Here is an 11213-nt window from a genome sequence, read left to right on the forward strand (position 1 = left end):
TGTGAGAACAGTGCACTTAAACCCGTAGTTAAAACAGCACACTTCCATTTTCCTCCTCTTGTCTTTGGTGAAATTGTCGTCATACATCTTGCTTGTGCATATGTTATAAACCCCACACACTTTATCACGTTTGCTTTGGTCAAATATCTTTTAAAGAAATTAAGCAGGAGAAAAGAATGTTTTTGTTTTCTTCCCCATTTCTACTATCTCTGGTGTTCTTTATTCCTTTGCGTGGAATAAAATTTCCACCTGTTATCATTTTTTTTCTGCCTGAAAAGTTCCCCTAAAATTCTTGCAGCATACAAGTGTCAATTTTGGTTTTGTTTTTGTTTGACTAGGAAAAGCATTCTTTCACCTTCATTTTTTTTCTTTTTCCTCCCTTGCACAGTATGCCTACAGTTTTAATGTTGGAACCTGTACATTTATAAATGCACGGAGTGCTCAGTTTGTCAGCATATAAACTTGGATAACACGGGGAAAATCGGCATGGCCCCTGCACAAGGATGACATGCAAATTGAGAAGCATTCCACCCTTTTGTACTGAACACAGGTCACTCGAAAATGGTTAACATGGGGGCCCCCGCGTGGCTCAGTCAGTTAAGCGCCAACTTTGGCTCAGGTCGTGATCTCATGGTTCACGAGTTCAAGCCCCACGTGGGGCTCTGGGCTGACAGCTCAGGGCCTGGAGAACTTCGGATTCTGTCTGTCTGTCTGTCTCTCTCTCTGCCCCACTCCAGCTCCCGCTCCGTCTCTCTCTGTCTCAAAAATAAACACTGAAAAAAAACAGGCTAACGGAGTAAATTTTATGTTACGTAAGTTTTATCATAGGAAAAAAAATGCATAAAAATGGGTCTAGGAGGGTGCCTGGCTGGTTCAGTCAGTTGAGCATGTGACTCGTGATCCTGGGATTGTAAATTCAAGCCCCATGTTGGGGGTAGAGGTTACTTAACATCTTAAACAAGAAAAAGAAGTATGTCTAGAAATACACATACAAAACTTTTACCATTGGGCCACTCCTTGGAAGAGGGGTTGCGGGGGAGCAGGCAGAGGACAACTTCCAGATCGTTTCTTCAGATTTTTTTAAAATTTATTTTGAGAGGGTGTGGGTGAGCAAGGGGCAGAGAGCGAGGGGGAGAGAGAGAGTTTCCTTGAATTTTTAAACCTTTTTTTTGGAGGGGCACCTCAGTCAGTTGAGCATCTGACTCTTGATTTTGGCTCAGGCAATGATTTCAGGGGCATGGGATCGAGCCCCATGTCAGACTCTGTGCTGAGTGTGGAGCCTGCTTAAGGTTCTCCCTCTGCTCTCCCCCCTGTGCTTGCTGTCTCTCTCTAAAATAAAATGAAAGGGGCGCCTGGGTGGCTCAGTCCGTTAAGCGTCCGACTTTGGCTCAGGTCATGATCTCGCGGTCCACGAGTTCGAGCCCCGCGTCGGGCTCTGTGCTGACAGCTCGGAGCCTGGAGCCTGTTTCAGATTCTGTGTCTCCCTCTCTCTCTGACCCTCCCCCGTTCATGCTTTCTCTCTGTCTCAAAAATAAATAAATATTAAAAAAAAAATAATAAAATGAAATAGAAAAGAAGAAAAAAAACACTAAAAAATTTTAAAGCTTTTTATTTGCAAATTATTTCAAATATAGAAAAGTTGCATGAGTAAGAATATTACCAAGACTATCTCTGTACTGCTTACCGAGACTTACCTACTGTTATCATTTTATCTACCTACTGAATTCATCTCCTTCATATATGTGCGCACACACACACACACACACACACACATATATATGCAATCTGTGGGGAGATGATTTAAGTCAATGCAATCACATCCTGTTCCTCAACAAAATTTCCACCTGGGGGAGCCTGAGTGGTTCAGTCGCCCCTCTCCCCACCTCTCCCCTGCTCATGCATGCTCTCTCTCTCTTTCTTAAAAAAAAAAGAAAAAAAAGGTCCATCCATTGATTTCTGCTGAATGGGTCTTTCCTACGATGGTTGCAAAATGGTTCTTTTCCATGGTATAAAATGGTTATTTTCCAACTCTCAGTTGGTTAAGCATTTAACTCCATTCTCATTGATCATTTGACACTTAGTATTCTACTTTAAGCGGGAACCCACCAGCTATTTACATATTTATCACAGGTATAGACTCCCAAATACCTATTTTTTCAGTAATTTACAATTCACTATTGTATTTAATTATTTCGGTGCTCTAACTGTCCCAGGTTTGGCCGGTGGAGTCCCCAGGTGCTCCTGCAACCCTGTGATATGTGATGTCCACCCCCTTCATCATGTTGAGTACTTCCTTAATCTCTGGCCTAAAAAGATTTTCCAGGCGTTTGTTGTATCTACCTGCCCCAGCCCTGAATTCAGCCATTTCTAGGAAGACCTTCGGTTCCTTCTGATGAGAGAAGGTATCAGACACCAAGATCTGGGTGGGAGGTATGCTCATTGTTCCCAGAGAATCTTTGCTTCTTGTACTTTTCAGCTGGGTGAACAAGAAAGTCAATGGATATTTATACATGTACATATACACGTACAAATATCCATGGACATTTTTGTATATACATAAGTACATATTCACGAGGACACATTTTTTGGAAATAATGAATTCATAATTTCAATTTCATTTATCCCTATGAGGTTTCTTCTTGCCTTCTTCTCTTCCATACTTATTTGCACGTGGCTTTTGGGTTTTTTTTCGGTGAGAACCTTGGATCCCCCAAACAATATATTTACTTATTTGCTCAATTGCATGATCTAAAATAATCTCAGAATTGCTTCCTCCTTGCCTCTATACAAAACAAACCTACTGAAAAGAGTACAGGATTTAACTGTAATGTCCTCCATGCCCTCTTACCCCACCACAAACCGAGGGTGTTACATATAGTCAAATACTGTTTGTACATTGCTTGGCTTGTCCTCCTTTTTTTCTATTTTCCTTCTGTGTTGTTATACTATTCATTTGAAATCTAACCAGGCTGCTTTGTTTCAGTCTGCTCTCTCTTTTATATTGGGGCATTTCCATTACATTCCCCTTAGAGTTAACCAGCTTCATGGTTTTCTGGTTTATTCTTTCTGTGTTTCTTTTTGTAAAGGCAAATAGATAGAGATTTTCTTATTTTTCCTGCTACTATGGTTTTTTTTTTTTTTTCTTTTAAAACGCAGCTTTACTGGGGCACCTGGGTGTTTCAGTCTGTTAAGCATTCGATTTCTGCTCAGGTCATGATCTCACTGTTTATGAGTTTGGGCCCCGCATCCAGCTCTGTGCTGACCGCTCACAGCCTGGAGCCTGCTTCGGATTTTGTGTCTCCCTCTCTCTCAGCCCCTCCCCTGCTCACACTCTTCTCTCTCTCTCTCTCTCTTTCAAAAATAAATAAACATTAAAGAAATTTAAAAAATTAAAAATAAAAAGCAGGTTTATTGAGGCATAATTTACATGGTATAAAATTCACCCATTAAAAAAAAATTTTTTTGTTTAATTTTAGAGAGAAGGCACAGTGGGGGACAGGGGCAGAGGGAGAGAGAGAGAATCTCAAGCAGGCTCCACATTCAGTGTAGAGCCCAATGTGGGGCTCAATCCCACAGCCCTGGGATCATGACCTGAGCTGAAATCAGGAGTTGGATGTTCAACTAACTGAGCCACCAGGTGACCCTAAAAATCACCCATTTTAAGTGGCATCTAGATAAGTGTAAATAAATTTATACAGACATGCAATCATCATCACCACAGTCCAGCTTTAGAACACTGCCATCATCCCACCAGTTTCTCTCACACCCATTCGCTGATGGTCCCCACTCCCACCTCATCCCCAGTAACCACTGATCTATATTCTGTCTCTATAGTTTTACCCCTTCTATAAATTTCATATCAATGGAATCACACAATATGTAGTCTTAGTGTCTGGTTCCTTTCACTTAGAGTGATCCTGTTGAGACGCATTTGCGCTGTCGAATGTATTAGCAGTTCTTTTCTTTTTATTGGCAGATTGAATGGATATACCGCAACCTATTTACCCACTCACCAGCTGATGGACTTTTGGGGTGTTTCCAGCTTTTTGCTTCTCATTAATAATGCTGCTGTGAACATGTGTACAAGTCATGGACACAAGTCATTGGACAGACATGTTTTCATTTCTCTTGGGTAGATACCTAGGAGGAAAATTGCTGGATCATATGGTAAGCATATGTTTAACTTAAGAAACTGATGAACTGCCTTCCAAAGTGCTTGTATTATTTTACATTCCCACTAGTGATGTATTTATATTTTTTAACACTCATTGGCAAGCAAATGTATTCTCATAAAGTTGCTGAAAGTTCATAGCTTAGGTAGGCTAGTTGTTGTCCTTATAATCTTGCTTATTTTTTTACTTATGTAGCCCTTTCTTTGTAAGTAGTTCAAAGGTAAGTCAGACTATTCCTTGTTGAATTATGATGAATTCAGAGTAAATGTGACCAAAAAAAAAAAAAAAAAAAAAAAGCCCACTAAATTGTTTCCCCTTTCTTAGTAGGGAAAGAAATGATACAGATGACATTATTAAGGAAAGAACTTTCCACCCCCAATCTTTAAACATAAAGGTTGATTTCATCAGAAACTTGAGTTTACATTCTTTTTGAAGGGAGGACAGGAAGTGAAATTAGTTTATGGAAGGAAGTACCTCTTATAAATGGTAGATACTCGGGAAATTGACTATAGTTAGGGTAGGGTCATTAACTTCAGATTTTGAGAAATCAGAAGAGAATTCAAGAATCTAAAGATTTTTAAAGTTTATTTGTTTACTTTGACAGAGAGTCGGGGCGCCTGGGTGGCTCGGTCGGTTAAGCGTCCGACTTTGGCTCAGGTCATGATCTCACGGTCCGTGAGTTCGAGCCCCGCGTCGGGCTCTGTGTTGACAGCTCAGAGCCTGGAGCCTGCTTCGGATTCTGTGTCTCCCTCTCTCTCTGCTCCTTCCCTGTTCATGCTCTGTCTCTTTCTGTCTCAAAAATAAATAAACGTTAAAAAAAAATTAAAAAAAAAAAAAAAGAGAGAGAGAGTCAGAGAGAGAGAGAGAGAAGGCACTCGCATACTTGTGAGTGGGAGAGGGGCAGAAAGACAGAGGGAGATTGAGAATCCCAAGCAGACTCCACACTGTCAGCACAGAGCCTGCCTCAGGGGGCTCGAACTCATGAACTGTGAGACCATAACCCGAGCTGAAATCAAGAGTCGGATGCTCAACCGACTGAGCCACCCAGGCGCCCCGAGAAATCGAAAGACTTTTAAAAGGAGAAAATATGGGTCTCAACTTGGTGTCTTCGTTTTGAAAGGAGAGCCACGGTGGTTGCAAAGAGGCAATCCTAGACCCGCAAGCCACCATTGCTGAACTCAGCACTTACACCAAGAGTGGGATAAAGGCCAGGTCTTCCTGTGGTGCCCTCACACGCAACTGGACACAAACACAATGCTCTTTCAGCGCCTTACAGCATAGCTGGACAGAACTGCAGCCTCTTGAGAACCAGAGCTTGCTTCATGACGGCCCTAATCCCAGTTAGCTTCCACATGGCACACTGGGGACATGGCGGGTGTCAAGTCACCAACCAGAAAATCCATCTCAGTTCACAGTCTGTTAGTTTTATTTATTTATTTATTTATTTAATTTAAAAAAAAAAAAATTTTTTTTTTAACGTTTATTTATTTTTGAGACAGAGAGAGACAGAGCATGAACGGGGGAGGGTCAGAGAGAGAGGGAGACACAGAATCTGAAACAGGCTCCAGGCTCTGAGCAGTCAACACAGAGCCCGACGCGGGGCTCGAACTCCCGGACCGCGAGATCGTGACCTGAGCCGAAGTCGGACGCTTAAACGACTGAGCAACCCAGGTGTCCCCACAGTCTGTTAGTTTTTAAACGATCTTTAGCTAGGGGCACCTGGGTGGCTCAGGCGGTTAAGCCTCTGAATTCTCGGGTCGTGATCTCCCAGTTGGTGAGTTTGAGCCCCATGTCGGGTTCTGGGCTGACCGCTCAGAGCCTGGAGCCTGCTTCGGATTCTGTGTCTCCCTCTCTCCCTCTCTGCCTCTACTCTGCTCACGCTCTGTCTCTGTCAAAAATAAATAAACATTAAAAATATATATATTAAAAAAAAACGATCTTTAGCCAAATTTAAAAAGAATCAGGCATGCCTGGCTGGCTCGGTCAGAAGAGCACGTGACTCTTGATCTCAGGGTTGTGGGTTCGAACCCCATGTTGGGTGTAGAGATTACTAAAAAAAAACTTAAAAAAATAATCAGAGTTTGCCTTCAAAAAATCTCCTCACATCTCTTTTCAAAGTTTTTCTTTCTGCTTCTGATACTCCTTACCTGTTTTTTGCCCCTTTTTTGCCTAGATCATAGGTCATTTTCTTGGGACTGGACTTAGCCAAGATAGATCTTAGCCAATAAAACTCTCTTTCATAAAAGGTCCACTCAAAATTATTAAACATGTATCCTGTGCTTCAGCGAAGTGAGGAGTATTTGGGCAGTAAAGGGGTTTTCATGGCACCCTTTAAAATACGTCATACAGACAGATAGTTTCCTTCTCATAGGCCTGGCTCTTATAAGGCACTTATGTACAGGAAATAATGGATCCAGTGTTTTTAAGTTTTTAGTTTTTAAGCAAGAGGAAAATGCCCTTGGGAGCTTAGAGTCTATTGGGTAAACTGAGTAAAAGTATTTTATATGCCAGGAAAATGGTCTATTTATCTATTATCTATCTATCTATCTATCTATCATCTATCTATCTGGTCAACTGTAGCTTTCAGAGATGTACTTAACTGCTGAGTAATAAAGAGAAAAATTGAAGGATAGTATAGTATGTGCTCAAAAGGAATGGCTGATACGTATTAGTTGGCAAAATGCACGTAATTATTTTGTAGTGCCTATTTTTTAATTGGAATTCTACATAGTTTCCTTGTTTTCGGAAATCGTCTAAAATACACACACACACACACACACACACAGGGGTGCCCGGGTGGCCCAGTCAGTTGTGCATCTGACTCTTGGTTTCGGCTCAAGTCATGATCTCACGGTTTTTGAGTTCAAGCCCCCGCATCTGGCTCTGTGCTGACAGCACGGAGCCAAGATGGCAGTATTTCTGGTCTGGTTGGGCGGTAAGTAGGTTGATTTGAGGATTGGTCCCAAGGTGCTCACATTTAACCTGTGTTCATCTGGGCTTACTCAGATGACTTATTGTGACCAGTGGCTCAGTCGTGAACACGGTACAGCAGGGGGGAGAGCCATTAATGCTCTCTGGGATACTGGCAACTCCCACCTTTTCCTTTTGTTCTATACTTTCTATCTTCATACAAAATAGCAACTTTTACACTTGTGACGGAATCAGTAAAATCGATCTAGACTCATAACTTAGGAGTTGTTTTAAGGTACACTTGACCCCTCCATTGCTTTCAAGTAGTTCCAGAATTTTATTCTTCTCTGGGAAATCTGGCGATGGCATCTGACTTTCCCCTCTATCCAGTGATGTGCTGGTCAACGTTCAACAGCTAGTTCTCTAAAAAATAAAAAGCCCTGATTTGTAGCATTTGCTGATTTCCAGGGTGCAAATATTCCCAACATGGCTGATTTTAAGCCAGCAGTATGACTTCCTTTAACACGGAGTGGGAAAGAGGTACATATGCCCTTATAGTATTCCCATCATACAGGTTAAATAAAGGCAATTATTGTGATGTCGTAGGTAAAACTAAAAGGTAGCAAAATAACTAGGAAATGATGAGTTTTGAGTATTTCTTCCCGTTGCTTTGAATATAGTTTATTTATGGCCCATTGGTAGAATTTAATTTTTACAATGATTACGTTTAACAGCCAGTTTGCAGAACTCCCGCAAATGTAATCATTGGTTCTCACCAGCCAGCATGAACTGGCTCCAGCACCTTCCGTGCCTCATTGTATCTCAGCTTCACCGATGTCTAAGAAAGGGGGGGGGGCCTGTGGGCTCCTGGAACACTCTGAGAGAAGCAAAGTGGGGAGGGCGCTGCAGGATGGGGAGGACCGGCTCAGACTCCATTGTGTCTCCATTGTGGGTTTCCTACTGCCTTTCGATCGTCCATCAATCTCCAAATACCACACATTTAGTTCTATTTTCTGACATTTCTCTCTTTAAAGCAAGGCGGGGAGAACACTGGTCCTCAAGTTCTACCTCAAGTGTCTGCTCTGAGAGTAAAGTTCCCGAAGACAACTCCTTCATTTATGTTCCAGTTGTGAAAAGGTGTCATTGTTTAATGGCAACACATTAGAAAGCCACTGTTGGCTGTTACTATTTAAAGCTTACGCTCCTGGTTTGTCTGAACTCCCCTCTCTTGCTTTTCCTTGTGTGCGTATGGTATTTTTTGTTTTGTTTTTTTCCTATAACTCTGTCTCCCTCTGGTTTTCTAATTTTTTGAAATCTTTTTCTATTTGTCTTGTCTCTCTGGGTCTTCTTTTTATTTTTTTAAAAATGTATTTTATTTTAGAAAGAGAGTGAGAGAGAGCCCGAGTGGGGGAGGGGGCAGAAGGAGATAGAGAGAGATAGAGAGAGAGAGAGAGAGAGAATCCAAAGCAGGCTTCACATTTAGCACGGAGCCAACATGGAACTCAACACCTCATCCCCGGGATCATGACCTGAACCGAAATCAAGAGTCACTCAACTGACTGAGCCACCCAGGCACCCCGCTCTGTGGGTCTTCTAACTGGTCCATAATACAGAACCAATGCATACATTTTTATTATTTGTTGTTTTTATTCAATAGAATGTTATGTTTTCTTCTTAATTTCAATACTATGCGAGCAGTATGTGTTCTCTTTCAAATAAGAAAATGACATGAATTTTATTCGTGAGTCCCTTGAAGGATTTGTTGGGTAATTGCCAATTGCCTTTGAGAGAGAAAAAGAGTTTATCTACACCCTTTCTAAACACTCTATGAGTTCAGCCTGAAAGAACACCGCTCAATGGTCAATTCATAGATGTAAGAAATCAAAATTTTTAAAAAGGATTCAGGAGGCTGGAGCAGGGTGGTACCGCAATATGTTATGAAACATAACCTCAAGCCGTTTTTACCAAAAATTGGAAGAAAAAAATCTGGAGATAGTGTAATCATGAAAATTCTCTTCAGCACCAAGGTTTGAACCAGCCAATGACCTTTTAATCAAACCTCTTGAGTAATTTGACTCCCTGATTTGTAAGCTGTTCTTTAAATAGCAAGAAAAGATGGCTGAGGGCTAAAATCCATGCCACATACGTGTCTCAATCGGGGAGAGCTGCTCACGGGGCATTCTGCTAGAAGGGTGAGAAGGGCAGAGAATGCCAGACAATCGCAGGTGCCCCAAGAATGGCCAGAGTGGTGCCTAGACAAAGATGCCATTTTTCAAGGTTAGCACAGATGCAAAGTTTTGACTCTGCAAGATCAAGAAGGAGGACTGCATTTCGATGAGACCTTCGCAGATGCTGTGAACACTCTCAGAATCACATTTGAGAACAGAGAACTATCCAGAAGGGAAGCTCTACAATTATTAATATCTTATAAAACAAGACCTACCAAGAATAGTTACATACCCTGAGTCATTTAATCGATGGAGATGAAATGGAAACTTCTGGAGGACAGACACCTCCAAGTTCTGGGCCAAAAACTCCACCAGCCCTTATTTGGCATGTAAAACAATTATAAAAACCATAGCCTCTTTAGAGAATGTGCAGATATTAGATGTTGAGGTCTTAGTCCATTCAGGCTGCTATAGAACAAACGTATCACATATCAGGTGGCCTACAAACAACAGAAATGTATTTCTCGGAGTTCTTGGGGCTGGAAGTCCAAGATCAGGATGCCTGCCTGGTTGGGTGAGGACCCTTTTCCAGGTGTAGACTTCTCATTTTAGTGTCACAAGGTAGAAGGGACAGGGAAGCTCTGTGGGGTCTCTTTAGAGCACTAACCCCATTCACAAGGGCTCACGACCTAATCACCTTGCGAAGACCCCCACCTCCTAATACCATCACATTGGGCATCAGGATTTCCACATACGAATTTCGGGGGGAACGCAAACATTCAGACGATAGCAGGGTCTGAGACCGTCGCTTCCAGCCTTTAGCAGATGCGCTCAATTAAGACCTATCTCATGGAGACCAACAGGCACACTTATTAAAACAGCCAGAAAAACCTCTCTCTCCTCCCCTGCTTCTCCACCCCTAACCCAGGAAAACTGTGTTAGAGAATGAGAGTCCAACCTAGGGTCAAAGTCAGGTTCGTGTCTTCTTTCTTTGAAGATTTCCAGGCCTTAGGGTCTCCTTGCAGAGATGGGTCCGGGATGGCTGTTAGTGGATGTTGGGACACTCAGGGGACAGGAAACAGAGGGGAATGTTGGCTCTTCTCATTCATGCAGGAAAGAATGGTTTGAGTAAGACACCATAGTGACTCTTCATGGGTGAAACGTGGCCTATTGGATATCAAGGACGTCAGGTTTTCCCCCACATGCCTTGATGGGGTATAGGCAGATGTCCCATCCTGCATGGGCCAAATTGGAATTAAAGTAGAAGGAATAAATGCTTCTCCTCATGCTAAAACGGGCAGGCATGGTTTTAATTTAGATCAAGGAGATTCAAGTTAGATCAAGAAAGACTCTTCTCTCAGTGAGAATTATTCACAATGAAAACAGTTCTCGCTGAAATACTCAAGATGTGGCTTTCGAGCAGATGCCTAATTAAAGTCAGATTTCTGTATTGCTCATGCATGTACTATAAGGAATTAAAAGAAGCAAATGCAGTGAAAAATAGGAAATCCTGGACACATAAAACATAGAAGAGTGGAGGGCAGTAATCCAACAAGACGGACAATAATTATTTTATAGCTGATCAGGAATGATCTGTTTTCAGAACAAATTAATGAGAGCCTGGGTTGCAATTCCTGTTTATAAAAGAAACCAGAAACGTGTAGGAAAATCAAACTTGAGCCTGTCGCCCGGGAGGAGGGTCCTGTTTGGTTCCAGGGCTTTCCTGGATAACAGTGAAATGCCACTGTTTGTCAGGGCGCTCAGGTGTGGTACCAAAACCTGTCTGCAGAGTCACTCGATTCAAAGCACGGATTAGCCTCTCCCCATGTTTCCCGGCATGCCTTAAGTCCCCATTCTCGAGCTATCCGATTCCCCTTCTCAGATGAAAACTCTTCCAGATCTCACCTGTGAGAGGAAGCTGCCTTTCCTTCTGCCAAATGATCCAGATCATTTGTGGTTCAAG

The 11213-nt window shown here is 42.2% G+C and overlaps 1 pseudogene; it reads left to right on the plus strand.

Moving 5' to 3' along the window:
* The first annotated feature begins 439 nt into the window (after positions 1–439).
* On the plus strand, positions 440–537 carry LOC125920520 (uncharacterized; annotated as a pseudogene).
* The last annotated feature ends 10676 nt before the right edge of the window (positions 538–11213 follow it).

Source organism: Panthera uncia, chromosome B4 (genome assembly GCF_023721935.1).
Source record: "Panthera uncia isolate 11264 chromosome B4, Puncia_PCG_1.0, whole genome shotgun sequence".
Lineage (NCBI taxonomy): Eukaryota > Metazoa > Chordata > Mammalia > Carnivora > Felidae > Panthera > Panthera uncia.